This window comes from Pinus tabuliformis, chromosome 9 (assembly GCF_031772625.1).
Source record: "Pinus tabuliformis cultivar Carrire ecotype Pingquan chromosome 9, CPIR1, whole genome shotgun sequence".
In the NCBI taxonomy this organism is placed as follows: Eukaryota; Viridiplantae; Streptophyta; class Pinopsida; order Pinales; family Pinaceae; genus Pinus; species Pinus tabuliformis.
The window spans coordinates 216,082,446-216,098,359 of NC_142307.1; positions in this window are offsets into that span (position 1 = coordinate 216,082,446).

Here is a 15,914-nt window from a genome sequence, read left to right on the forward strand (position 1 = left end):
TTACTTTCATTTGCATATGTTGGCATATATTATTGTGCATTGGAATTTTTATTTACGTCAGTTTTATGTTGGCTATATTATTATGTATTGGAATTGTGTTGTAGTGGCTACGATTATCCTTTAAAATTTTATCTATGTTTTGATTTTGGAATCTTCTGTTCTGTTTACATGACCTTACTTTTTGTGACCACGAGGTAACTCTATGAATTGAATTGGATTTTATTAATATAGAAAATGAATATATACATGGAGAGGGAGGTTGTTGGGTTTCATATCAAAATGTTTCTTCATCTTCCAAATCCCTTTTATTTTTACTATTCAAAATATTTACATCAATTTACCTAATCCCAAATATTAGGTGTCAACATCCCCCTCCCTGCTTAATATGAAGGGATGTTGGTGAGTCCAACCACCATTCCAAATCTTTCAAACTTTTCCCTTTTGAGTGCTTTGATGAATATGTATGCAATCTACTCATTTTTGGAATAATGTCATAGGTAGATTTGTTTCTCCTCAACATGATGTCGAATAAAATGGTGTTTTCTATTGATGTGGTTCATTTGATCATGGAACTTTGGGCTCTGATCTAAGTTTATTGCAGAAGTGTTATCAATCAAAAGAGGAATTGAATGCACTTGCTTCTCCTACAAATCTTCCACAATTTTCGTGAGCCACACAATTTCTTTTGTTTCTTCAGCTGTTGTCACATATTCTGCCTCGGTTGTGGAATCTATTGGAACTGATTTTTTGTGTGACCTCGAGGACATAGCTCATGATCTAATACTCATAACATAACTTAAAGTAGATACACTGATTTCCTTATCCCCATTGAATTCTAAATCACAGTATCCAATCAAGATGAAGTCACCGACTTGTCTATACTTCAGTCCAAACACTTGAGTTCCCTTCAAGTAGTTTATAACTCTTTTTGTAGCAAACTAGTGACCTGCACAAGGATTTTTCATATGTCTAGAGAGGATTCCAATAGCAAATGAAATGCTTGGTTTGGTTGTATTCACGTAGTTGCTTCCTATGAGTTGTCTATACTTTGTTGCATCCTCAAATTAGTTTCCTTCAATGGATGTGAGCTTTAGGTTCTGTTCCATTAGAGTATTCAAAGGATTGCACTCATCCATGCCAAACCTATTCAATAGATCTCCAGTGTACTTTTTCTCAGAGATGAATATAAGCTTCGGATTTTGAGTTGCTTCAATATGAAGATAGTAATGAACATATCTCAAACCTATCATTTTAGAACCTTTCCTTAGCTCTCTCATTATGGATGCAATATATCTCTCATTGTTCCCTATCATTAGAATATCATCTACATACACCACAATATATACAACTATTTTTCCAACTTTCTTGACAAGCAAATTTGCATCATCAAGATCATAATTTTTTAACTTGACTTTTAGAAGATGCTCAACTAAGTTCTCATACCAGGCTAGTGGTTCTTGCTTGAGGCCATATAAGGATTTTACAAGCTTGCATACTTTATGTTCCTAAATTTCCACAAAAAATCCTTTTGGTTGGGACATAAAAACATTATCTTTTAGATCTCCATTTAAGAAAGAGGTTTTTACATCCATTTGATGGAATTTCCAGTTGTTCTGAGCTACAAAGGAAAATAGTGTCTATATGGTAGCCTATTTTGTTGTGTGGGAAAAAGTCTCGTCATAGTTGACCCCTTCCTTCTGTGAAAAACATTTTTCCACAAGCATATATTTATTCTTATCAAGTGAGACATCTTCTTTATACCTTTTTTTTAAGACCCACTTGCAGCCAATTGGTTTGGCTCCTAATGGAGTATCAACGAGCTTCCAAGTTCCATTGTTTATTACGGAATCATATTTTTCCTTCATCACTTCTTTCCATTCATCATGGGAAGCAAATTATTCGAATGAAGTTGGTTTGAACTCTATAGAAAAATTCAATTCACAATCCTAAGAAACATCCATATCAACCGGTGGATTAGAACCTTCTACATCACCTCCATTATGTCTTGTTGAGATTCTTGTTCCTATCTTTCCAACCTCATCACAATATACACTTTCAAGTGTCTTTGTCAGCCATTTTGGAGGACATTTTTTATATGGCCCAGGCTCCTCACTTGACTTTGTTGGGGATGAATAAAGATTTAGTCTTCTAATTTTGTTAATCAAATCACTCAAAGTGTCATCAAGATGTGCACTTTCAAGTGTCTCGACCAGCCATTTTAGAGGACCATTTTGATATGGCCGAGGCTGCTCAGTTGACTAAGTTGGGGCTTAATCAAGATTTAGTCTCCTAATTTTCTGAATCAAATCACTCAAAGATTCATCAGTGGCTAGAGTTTCATGCGGTGGAGAGAGTGCTTTAGAGGAAGATTCCACAGATTGATCTAGTATATGAACCCCCGTTCAAGATGTGGAATCTTATTATCAAACTCTTGAAAATACTTTGCATGTTCGAATCTATCAAAGTGATCAATCTAACACTTAACAACATTGTTAGTGTTGGAAGATTCAGGAAACATCACATCTCTAGATATTATAAAATTCTTATTCACTTCATCATAGAGATGGTTTGCTTTGGAGGTATTTCAGTACCCCAGGAAGATACATTTGTGACTCCTTGCACCAAGTTTGTTTCTTTGTTCCTTAGGCATCAAAGCATAATAGGTGGAACTATAAACCCTGAGATGCCTCATCGAAGTAATGTGGCCATACCACATTTCATAGGGAGTCTTGATTTTTATAGCATTAGATGGAAACCTATTACTTATATACACAACACATAGAAGAAATGCATCAACCCGAAACATCATTTTAACATTCTTGAAAAACATCATGGAATGTAGCATATCTAATGTTATCCTATTCATTATTTCATCTACTCCATTATGTTTGGGATTATAAGGCAAAGTTGTTTGATGTTTGATTCCATTATGGTGAAGATGGTTTTCAAATTCATTTGAAGCATATTATTTTCCATTATCAGTGCAAATAGATCCAATATGAGATTGTGCATCATTTTCAATCATTACTTGAAAGTTCTTAAAAGTTTCAAAAGATTCATATTTGTTCTTCAATAAATAAACCCAACACATTCTAGTGTAGTCATCAATAAATTCCATCATATATTTATTACAATTTGAAGAAGGAACAAGCATTGGAACACATAAATATGAATGAATGAGTTTAATTTTTCTATGTTCTCTAGAATGAGAATCATGATAACACTATTTGTTTTTCTTTCCTAAGATACAAGCATCACATTGCTTGAGTTTCCTAGGAATTGTAGGAAAACAAGTAACACCATTTTTCTTCAACAAATGAAGGTTATCATAGTTTAAGTTTCCAAATATATCATTCCATAAAATACTTGATGGAAATGTACCTTCATCATAGTGAGAACTATATGAGAATTGTTTTGCACGAGGAGAGGTTCCTCACAACTACAAAAGTATTTCTTCTTCTACCCCCATCATGACAAGTGAGTTATCTGATGGCTTCCACACCTTGACCTTGTCATGAAATATATGAATGGTGTGTCCTTCTTGGCATATGTGGACCAAACACATTAATTTTCTCCTTATCCCCGGGAGTTATAGAACATCATGTAGAAGAAAGTTTGGAAGACCAGGTAGTTTGAGCCTGATGATGCCAAGCCTTGATGGCTAGCGTTTTGAGTTGTCTGCAAAGAATACTACTCCATCAACATTTCTAGTTAATTATTCAAAGAAATCTCTCCTAAAATTCATGTTGAAAGTTTCTCGTGAATCAAGAAACCAGGGATATTTCCATGAAGCAAGTGAACCATTGAATAACTCTTTACTTACTCCAATGTTCCAATGCGCCAAAACACAATGAGCAGATTCAGGTGCTTTACCTTTCCCTCTACCATGATTTTTGTCCTTTCCTTCATTTCTCTCTTGCTCAGTTCTGTCCAAAGGGAACTTACAAGTCGAAGAATCATGTCCATCTCTATTGCATTGTATGCAATGAAGATTGCACTTTTATCCTTGTAACTGCCTTCCCCCTCTGCCTCTAAAATTCCTCCTTCGTCTTTCACTCTAGCCATGTCTTCATCTAGAAGAATCTTGTGCATGATTTGTCTCCTTTCGTATAATTCATATAGCTTATTCAATTGACTGAGGAGATTTCTTCATCCCAAAATCCTTCTCTCTCTTAGCAAACTTATTTTTAAGGGAGTCAAAGGTAATCTCCTTAAGGTCATATCTTGCTTGCAATGACTCAAGATAATGTGAATAGGTGGGATATATTTCCTTGACATAAGCTATGAGAGGAATATCTATTTCAAATCCAGTGGCCTTTATGTCATGCATAATGGATCTTACGTCTAATGCTAAGGCAAGAGGGTCATCATTTTTAAACTCAAGACTGAACAAATTCATCATCAATTGAAAAACATCAAGTTCAAAGTGTGAGTCATACAATTCCTTAAACTTATTTAGGGCTTCAAAGGCACTTCAAAATTGAGAAATATGGTTACTCACCTCTTCATTTACTCATTTTGCAATCAAGGCATAGGACTTGTTGTTCTTATTTTCCAAAATGGAAAGCTCCTTGTCTAAAGTGGGCAATTAAGGTGCATTGTATCCTACACCTTCACAAACTCCTCTCCACAACTCATTGAAAATGAGGGAGTGCTTTATCTTCCAAAACCAATCAGGATAGTTCTCCTTGCCAATGAGAACTACTCCAATAATAGATATGAGTGACTGCATCATATGATTTGATTTTATCTCAAAATAATTTGAATACTTACAACAAAAGGTTGATGTATTCAAAAATACATTAATATATCTCCATCATATTATAATTCATATGTCATATCAGATATAGCATGAAAATTTCATACAAAGTAAATCAACATATTTCGACCTACTCTCATGTGACATACCAACTATTCATGCCCACATCCTTGAAAATATGTATGCTTCTTATCTATTATACAACGTGGATTATTTAACAAAAATACTCATATATATAATGCTCACCATTCATATACTCCATACATAATATAAACATACTCCATTTAAATGTCATGTTATTGAAAAACCAAGAATTTACACTCACACACTTCATATATGTGCCAACCAAAAAATGCAATGAATTTTAAAAGCATATTGGTCTACAAGGAGGAGATACCATGTTTTCGCTGCACTAGGTCCTGAAACAATGCATCAAATAGTTCTTATAGTTAATATGACCTTATAGCACTGTGACTTGGATCATAAATTCTAACACCAGTCGATATGAATAATACCATGCATAGAGTAATAGCCTTCGACCAATCCAGATTTAGGTTCTCCTACTATTTATTATGAAGCTGACGACTAACCCTTCACTGGTATTACAAATAAGAGGTGGACTATTAAAGGAGGAGCAATTCATTAGATATGCGAGACTGATGATGCATATACTGAGCAACAATGTATGCTTCCATTTTGTCTCAAGTTGGTGTATATTGTGATTAACTTAGATGCCTCAACAGATAATGAAAATAATTTTATGTGCTGATGATATAACCTCCTTCAATGTAATGAATAGTAAGGAGATAGAGTTTTTTGAATACTAAGAAGATAGAGCATCTAAATTAATTGGGAATAACATTCATTGAAAGAGAATATGGTAGGGATTTGAGCAGTTACGTAGTAGAATAATGACAAAAAATGAGGTTGGCTCTGATACCATGTGAGGCCACGAGGTAACTCCATGAATTGAATTGCATTTCATTAATATAGAACATGAATATATACATGGAGAGGGATACTATTGGGTTTCATTTCCCAGTGTGCCTTCGTCTTCCAACTCCCTTTGTTATTTACAATTTACGATATTTACATCAATTTACCTAACCACAAAGATTAGGTGTCAACATTTTTCACTATCGTCAAGTATTCTTGATTTGATTAAGAATTATATTTTTATGCTATGCTTGTGTTTGCTTTGTTCCATACTTAACTCATCTTTTTGAGTCATAGGAAACCTTCTGACTTCACCTTGCAATAGTTCTGGGCTTGCCTCCAGAAACTGCACATTCCATGAGGGCAAGCTAGCCTTGATGTTGGAAATTTAGAAATATTGATAGAAAACTCAGCCTTAAGTTTGAGAACTACAAATTCATTGATGGAAACCCAACACTAAGCTCAAAAACTATGTAATCCATTCCTTGAAATTAGAAAATACAAAATGCACTGAGTAAGGAAGTTTCCCAGTTTCCTAGAATTGAGTAATCTTCTTTGGTAGTTTCCATGGAAAGTTTCTTGAAAAATAAAAAATAAATAAATAAGTGAAAAAGAAATCCCTAAAAAATAGGGATTCATCATTGGTTTCCCGAAGGTGGCACAATTCCTATTTTTACAAATTTCTGCCAAGTTTCACCTTTTCCTTTATTTTAGGCATGCACATCATAAACCCCAATATTTCCAAATCTATTTAATAGGTTCCCCTAGATCTGATTTCTACAATCGACCTTAGAGCTCTAGCTTTCCCAAGGAGACCAAGGATCCTTCAGAGGAGTTTGCATCGCTCTTCTCAGTGAGTTTTGCTTATGTTGTATTTAACCACTTTTTCTGTTGCTTTCTCTTGTTTCTCTTCCATGAGTGTTGTTTTTCATCTTTGTCTTCATGTTTGGTAGAACCTTAACTTATATTAGCTTGAAGAAGTGTTTATTTAGTTTGTTATTCACCTTTCATAAGTGTTACATCAATTTTCTTTCTTTTTCACACTAACGATCGTCATTTCGACAACTTTCCTCACATACCTGTTTCTCCTTCCATTTGTTATGTTTATAAACTTGATTCACATCGATATATCCATACTTAGTGTAGATCCATGTTTTAACATGCATTATCTCTAAGATTTTCTTATTTTCCACACCTTCACCAAGCATATTTGAACTTCTAGTGGCCATGAACTACCCTGTCCAGCTAGGCATTGCGCAAGTCTAAAGCTAAAGCTAAGGCTTTGCCTCCGAGACTCCACAATCTGTAGTACATGTTGGACCAACTATGCATTGCACAATCCCAAGGCTCAATCCTGCCCCTTAGGCCACTAAGACTGCACATGCACATTGTCTCCTTGTCACTACCTAGGCTGAACTACACATTGTGATGCCTCAAGCCTCAGGCTACCTGACTGGTTGTTGAGATTGCACAATGCATAGTTCCCTTAGCTAATATCCCTCCCTTTCTCATCAGAATTGTGCAATATTGATCATTAATGCACAGTTTTTCCACCTAATCGTGTTTTGAAACTGGTTTTAGAAAAGATAATTTATACTTGCCATGAGTGAATTTTCCTTCCCGTAGGTACCACAATTGTTGAGAACTTCTCTCGAGTAGCCATTGTTATGATGGAATCCAAGAGAGCCACCTCAAAAGATACCATAGAAATCTCTACGAGGGAATCAATTGAGATTATGCTAGTAAACTTGTTAGTATACTGAGACACTCAACTATATGTGGAAAAGGAATCATATCTTACATGGGAGAAAGTGAACTAAGTTCTTTTAGAAAATAGCTTCAAAGCAATTGAGATTATGCTAGTAAACTTGTTAGTATACTAAGACACTCAACTGTATGTGGGAAAGGAATCATATCTTACATGGCATAAAGTGAACTAAGTTCTTTTAGAAAATAGCTTCGAAGAAAATCTCTAGGACCAAAAGGTATACATTAATGTCCAGAAATCATGGCTACATAGGGTTTCATGCACATATATGGCCTTCCAATGTGTAGATGTCATTAGTTGGATTATCTCACATATTGATGTGAAGACCATGACTTTGAGAAGTGACAACAGATGAAGGCTTTCTATTTTTGTGGCAACATATTATCGACATATGTATCATTTTGAGACACAGAAGCACTCACACATTCATAATTTTATGCCACCAACAGATATTTGGGCATGAAATATATTGATAAGAGATGAGTGAAATAGCCTTCAAAGTTTCTATAGAATCCCACCAATACATATAATACAAGGTCTCTTATGAGGGCCTATCAATTGTTGATCATCTTAGCTTATAGAATCTACAGTCAACAGAGCACAAACACCATTCTAGAAGGGTGGGAAATCTTATTGAACTAGCTTGTGAATGAGGGGAAGTCGTTCAACTGGTCAGAGTTATCGAATCGACAGTTAACTATCCATGTAGGTAATTTCCTCAATCCTCCCAACTGTGGGTAAGAAAAATTTCATATGTCTACATATTTACTGGATGCAATCTGTGCACATAATTTATTCCCTGGCACGAATTAAGCTTGGACGCCTCGAAACCCTATCATGCACATCAACTACAAGCTCCCCTCGGATTGAAGCAATGAAGGAGTTATGGAAAATCTAACATACCCATTTCTCATTCCCTTGTACAAGATGATATTTGAGGAAGAACCACCTTCCATGTGACCTAGGGAAATGGATGTGGCTTCAAAAATCATAGATTGTTTTGCCTCATCGGATGGCACCTTCATTAGACTTTTTAGTGGACGGAAGTCGCTGCATCTTTTTCCATGGTATGCCACCAATAAACTTGTCATTTAACAAGTGTCATATTATCTTGCCACAGGGTTGTCAGCAGCTTTTCATAGGAAGAAGGCAACAACTTGGCCAACTCTTCATGTGTAAATTGGATTGTACGAGATAAATAACCTAAAAGTCATGGATACCAAAGGAAAGGTGAAAGATATATTTTCAGTGAGTGCTCGAGACTTTAATCTGTACGATCCTCATGGTATTTGAAAAAACCATTGTGAAAGAATTCACTTTCATTCACTCAGTAGGATATTTCATTGGTAGGAGGAGGATCAATGGAATCATTTCTATAATTCCTCCAAGACCCACTAGCAAGCTACTTCTGCAAGAGATTCAGAGTTGATTGCAAAGAAGGAAGCTACTCCAGAAGCAGTGCTAGTAGAAGGGAGCAACCCCACATAGGATAAGGGAAAGAGAAAGGTTTCATAGCTAAGGGGGAGAACAAAGCCGCATGATTAAAGCGGATCTAACTATTATGAAATAGGCTTTAGCAACAAATGTAAAGAGGAAAAAGAGAATGAAGAGAGTAGAATGGAGGAAGAGGGAATAGTAGAGGAGATTGGAGGAAGAAAATAAAAAGAAAGAACTAGAAGGAGGAGGAAGAAGAAAGGTGGAGTGCAACAATAGAGGAAACAATGGAGAAACAAGTCAAAGAGAAAGAAAAAAAATGGAAACCAGTAAAGGAGGATAGTGGACAGATGCAAGATGAAGATTTCATCTCACAGTACCAAGATTGGCACCGCTAAGTGACCAAGAAACATTAGTTGAAATTTGTTGAGATAATATTTTGTCCTGTTAGGTTGTCTAGTTGGCTCTACCCTATTTTTTCATATATGGGCATGAGTGTAAATTCTAATATTATTTTTAATTAATTCGCAAGTGGAACTCCAAGTGTCAATATTGGAATGTGAAGAGTCATGATGTAATGTAATGAGTTATTTTGTAAAGAAGTTGAATAGTCATGAGGGTAGTCCAAAAGTCACAAAGGGGAGTTGAAGAGTCACACCCTCTTGTTATAAATAGAAACTCATAACTCATGTAAAAGGATTTTGTGAGCCAAGCGTTTTGCTAGACTTAGGCTTTGAGTACAGAGCTTGGGGGTTTTGTGAGAGGGTTGACTTCTTAGTAGCATAGAGGAAGTGTGTTTCTTCGGAGGAGCAAGTGAGGTTGACTTCACATTCCACTATTAGGGAAAGTGGTCCGTTAATGATGTATGTATGATTGGAAATTTCACTTAATTAACTATTAAATCCATAAATTTTCATGCATATGTTGTAAATGTAGTAGGATTATTATTGTTATGTTTGTGATGTATGTTATTTAACATACGCTTATGATTTTAGACTATTTTATTTGCATTGGTATGAATATTATTGAATGTGTTTTGTTGTATTAATTCATCGTTGTTAACTTGTGAACTATTCCATATCTTATCTTGTGATGTCATTATGCTCATGTGTTCCTTTCAAGTTGCATACTATTATAGGATTTTAAGGGGCTCACTTATTCTCCCTTCCACGTGCCATAAGCTTCATGCATTTCACTTGACTCTTCATAGGGTCACACACTTGTTCTCACCAAAGTCATTATACATCAATATATGTGTAATTGTACCCAAGGCATACCATTAGCACCCACTGCATCGGCAATTGGGCTGTATTGTGGATGGGACTCCTAGACCAAACAATGTGAGTTCTAATTAGGACTTCATATCGGGGAGATTCCCTAAATGTTTGTGGGTCAAATATCTCCAACACATTGGTTGATACAATATATTAATGCCTTGGTATACTATGGTTGCATTGGTGATGATTAAATATTATTAGCAACATCGTATTTATATGTTATGGTTGCACAATGTTATATATATGATGCATTAAATTAAATATTATTACCGAATTATTGGCAACAAGTGATATATTGTAAACTACATTTTATATTATATGATTACCAAACTATGACAATGTTAAATTAATGATTTTCCTTAACGATCAGACTTCACTTGCAGTTTTTTTTAATATTGGATATATAGATTATGTAACAAGAATAGGTTTCCTATGCTTTATGTAGTGTTGTAGTGATAGAAAATTAATACTAGGAGTAGTAGGAGGTACCTTAGTGAATTTAGAGGGATCATCAATCGCTTTGTATATATTGTAGAATATGACATGGCCTCCATAGATGATGAGGTAGATGCTAGATATGTCAGTGACATTTCTAATATTAAGGGCAAGCAGTCAGTTATGCAAGCGATGGTGAAGATGAGTAGTAGAGACATGATGATTCCACCTAAGGAAAGGAAGGATATGGATCTAAGTTCTTGCAACCAAAGGTTAGGAAATTCCATAACCACTGCCACAATAGTGAGAAATAATTATGTACATATGTGCATCCATGAGAGCCCAAAGCTGAGATGGTTGGCATAGGAAAATATGGTGTTCATGCCAGAACACCCACACTTAAATGTTTCCTCTGCCTCCTCACTAGATAAAACGTAACACTCATTTTGTGGGGCTATTTCTATATTCATTTCCATAAATCCTTACAAACTACTCATAGGTGTGGATCATTTTAGTGGTGAGTTGGATCCCACAAGCCTACATTCCATAATCATGTCAAACTGCAAAATCCCAAAGTCAAGAAGAATCTTCTAAGACACCTCTCATTTTTTATTCAAATTCAAGTTATAATTTTGACACCACTTGTCGCTTGCTAGACTCGGAAAAAGGAGAAGGTGACCTCTTCTAGTTTCCACTACGAATTTAGTTGCGCGTCAGGTTTGAAAGTGAGACACTAAATTCACTATATGCATCATTATGCTCCCATTAATCATTGAGCTAGAAAAGAGTGTCCATAATACATATGATGTCATCAAGTAATGTGAAATTCATCAATATGGTCGTGAAAAAATTCTTTTGAAGCCCTAGAATCATCTACAAGTGAGATAATACAATCTCTACTTTTTGTCCAACTTGTATAATGGCTTATTGTAAAGAAAAATGTTTTTACAGTGACATGCACATGGATAACACCATTCCAGAAATCACCTTATGCCTTATGCAAGGATGCTATATTATTGGTTTTTATCATGTTTTTTTTAAATTTCAGTTTATTCTAGGCTTTATGATCGATGTTTTGAGGGATAAATTCCTTTATTGGATAGAAGAAATATACCTAGACCTAATGGCTTAATCTAGAGAAAACCTAGAAAAATTAAAATTCTTTCATACTAAATGTTTTAAATATGGAAGTAATACCTAGCTGGAATCCAATGTAAGTTTCCTCCTCTTGGCTTTTTATATCTAGCTCCAAATCCAATTTCTATAAGTGGAGCCTGCAAATCATCCAAAACAAGAAACATAACCAAAACATATGAAATATCATATACACAAAACTCTAAACAAAAATAAAATTATTCATGTTCTACATATGCATAGATAAGACCTAAGTATAGGAGAAATAATGCATTTTTGTATCAATAGAAGCATGAAAATATTACAAGCCTTGTAGGCCTTGGCCCTGTGAATCTCTCCCATCTATCTTGTCCTTCCTTTCCCATAATAATAAGCCTTTAATCACACCTCAAGCACATGGATGGATTATGGAACTCTAGACACAATTGAGAAGCTTAAGGGAATAATTCAGAGTCTCCAAAATCTAACCTAGAGTCTATGGGAGACAATGAATTTATAGGGTAAATGAGGTGGTCTTGGATTTACCATTCTAGGGCTTAGATCATCATAAGTAGGAGGTAATTTCTAAGAGAGAAGAGATAAGAACTCAATATTAGGAGTTTGAGATCTAATGCAACAATAAATCATTAAAACCACTTCCAAATATTCTAGAGAGATAAACTTCAAAATTAATTCTTTATTTTTACTCATTTCCAGCTATCACCACACTTTTGGGAAAGAAATCTATGTTCTTCAATGTAGTTTATATGTTTTCAATTTGTATCGATGCAACATATCTTAAATGAAATTGTGATTAACCTCAAAATTAGGGTTTTTAGCTAATGTAATCAAATATTCTTATAACTTCTGGAAAGGGAATTCCTTTGGCTTTGTAGGGGATGATTGCAAAGTTTCATTGGATGATGATAGATATAGTTTTAAGGCCAATTGTTTGGATGCAACAAAATGAATTCTAATATATTTCCCCCTAAAGTACAAACTGAGAAGTTGTGGTTGAGGACTAAAGAGCTTTACCATGTGAAAAGTATATGTTAGGCCCATATACTACTAGTGTAACCCCTTATTGTTATTAGTACAACCCCCTTATTATATTGTTGTACCCATGTAGTCCCCATATTGTTATTATTGTGCCCCATAGAAGCCCACTATTGTTATTCTTGTGCCCTTACATTATTATTGTTATGTTGGGTCTGATTATATTATGAACCCTTAGACTCCTATATATAGAAAGGAGGTCTTGTCATTTGTATCATCCAAGAATTGTTCATTTGTGTAATGTAAAGGAGGTTTCCCCCTCAAAGAGGCTTATTTCTAAGGCATTCATCTATCTTTTCTATATTTTTGTGAGTTGGTTTCATAACATTTGGTATCAGAGCTTTGGATTCTAGGGTTTCGCTACTTCAAACAGGTTATCGTGGAATTTTCGCTATAAATTTTTGTATGTGATGTTTCAGAAGCTAAAAGAAAAACCCATTTGAGATGAAATTGCGCTAAACCTCAGGTCCAAATTTCAGAGCTTGTCTCACTATATTTTTAGTGATACAATCTTAGGAAGTTATGGTTTTTGCAAGCTCCGGATTTTCAACTAAAAGAGGTCATCGTGGGCGTTTTACTATAACTATTCCACTACGAAGTTTTCGAAGAAAAAAAAACCCATTTGAGAAACAATCAGTCTAAACCTTGTCTCTGAATTTCAGATCTTATCTTGCTACAGTTTCAGAGATATAGTCTGAGTAAGTTAGGGTTTTTACGGACCCCCAAATTACATTCCTAACAGGTCACCTTGGGAAAATACTCATAACTGTCTCTCTAAGCATCAGATTGAAATTTCGTAAGAAGTTACAGAAAGAGGACACACAATATTTTCTTTTGTATATTTTTCATATCCATAGGTCAAAATAGTGACACCTGGTACTTCATACAATTTCACTCATATAAAAAGGTATATAATCAGGTCATACTGGGAGAATGTGGATAACTCTTTCTTGGAAAATCCAATTTTGATCAAACTGGTGGCATTGGAAAGAGGAAAGAGAGGGATACTTCAGGTTTCAATTTTAGAACCCGAAGAGCCGAAATTACAAATTTATAGTCGTTCGAAGATCGAGCTCCTAAAATCAATAAAAGGCGATATGAGGATGTTTGATGGCAAGGATCCGGTAAATTGGATACGCTAGATGGAGCAATATTTTGATCTACATGAGGTGGAACTGTTACAAAAGGTACATATTGCATCTTCATATTTAGAACTAGATCAATTTTTATGGTATCAAAGGCTTCGTTCTCGTAAACCACTTGTTACGTTGTCAATTTTCACGGAGGAAATAATAGCACATTATGAGGATACAAAGAGAAACACCTTCTTTAGCCAATTGATAAATCTAAAAAAAAAGTGAACATTCAGGACTTTCAAAAATTAAATATAAGAGTAAATGATATTCCAGAGAAGAAAAGGATTGACGTCTTCATAGGTACATTAAAGGATAACATTCAACATGAGGTTCATCTTTGGGATCCTGATTCATTGGAGAAGGTATTCAGGTGGGCAAGAAAAATTGAAAGCGAAATTATGGAAACAAGGAATCCCACCACTCATGAATATAATTATGGATGTGTTTCTTATCCTAGCCTTCCACAACCTACAAGGTTTACACCACAACAATTGGAAGAAAAAAAGAGAAAACGGGCTTTGTTACAATTGTGATAGCAAATGCACTAAAGGTCATAAGTTTGATGAGAAGAAATTGTTTTACATAGAATATGAAAAGGAGGATGTGAAGGATCAAGAAACATCGAAATAAGAGGATATACTCTCAGACCCAACCCCAGAGAAAGAAAAAATGAACCCGATTATATCTTGTAAATCAATGGCAAGAATTACCACTCCTCAAACTCTCAAGATAGAAGGACATATCAAGAATAAAAAGGTTCAAGAGGTGAAAGATCACATCGAAAAAGAAGAAATGAATCCAACCATATCTTATAATGCATTGGCCGGAATTACCACTCCTCAAACTATCAAGGTAGAAGGACATATCAAGAAGATACATGTTCAAGAAGTGAAAGATCACATCGAGCATCAAAAAATGAATCCGACCATATCTTGTAAACCATTGGAAGAAATTACCACTCCTCAAACTCTCAAGATAGAAGCACATATCAAGAAGAACAAGGTTCAAGTAGTGAAAGATCACATCGAGCATCAACAACAAGTTCTCCAATTTTTAAAGGATAATGCCACTTCGGTGCAAAATCGAATGCAACAACAGGTAGATCAATATCACAGTGAAAACAAATTTGATATAGGTACTTTTACGGCTACATCTCAAGCATGCTATTTATGAGAAGGAAATGTTGGCAATACTACATGCACTTAAGAAATGGTGACCTTATCCAATTGGAAGACACTTCAAGGTAAAAATGGATCATGATAGTCTTAAATACTTTTTAGAACAAATATTATCTTTAGAAGAACAGAAAAAATGGGTCACAAATATGTTGGGTTATGACTTTGACATCATCTATAGAAAAGGGAAGAAAATTTTTGTTGTATATGCACTCTCAAGAAAGGATGAGGACGCGAAAGCATTGTTTTATGGTATTTCTATTATCCAACCAGATTGGATAAACAAAGAAAGGAATGGATGGAAGGAGGACAAAGAAGTGTGGCCTCTCATTCAAAAGTTGCAGAATATCCCAATTCAAACAATATTGCCAAAACTTGAAGAAGAAGGAAAAATCATATTGGAACTTGGAGCAGTCACAGAAACAAGAACCCAACAGCTATGAAATCGATCAATTTCAGAGTATCTCATCAAGTGGAAGAACATACCCACTGAATAATCCACATGGGAGGACAAGAATTTTATACAGAAGCATCAAGAACTACTCAAGCGTTGAGGACAACAATTTTTTAATGAGAGGGGCATGTTAGGCCCCTATACTACTAGTGTAACCCCTTATTGTTATTAGTACAACCCCTTTATTATATTTTTGTACCCATGTAGCCCCAATATTTTCATTATTGTGCCCCATAGAAGCCCACTATCGTTATTATTGTGCCCTTACATTATTATTGTTATGTCGGCTTTGATTATATTATGAACCCTTAGATTCCTATATATAGAAAGGAGGTATTGTCATTTGTGTAATGTAAAGGAGGTTTCCCCCT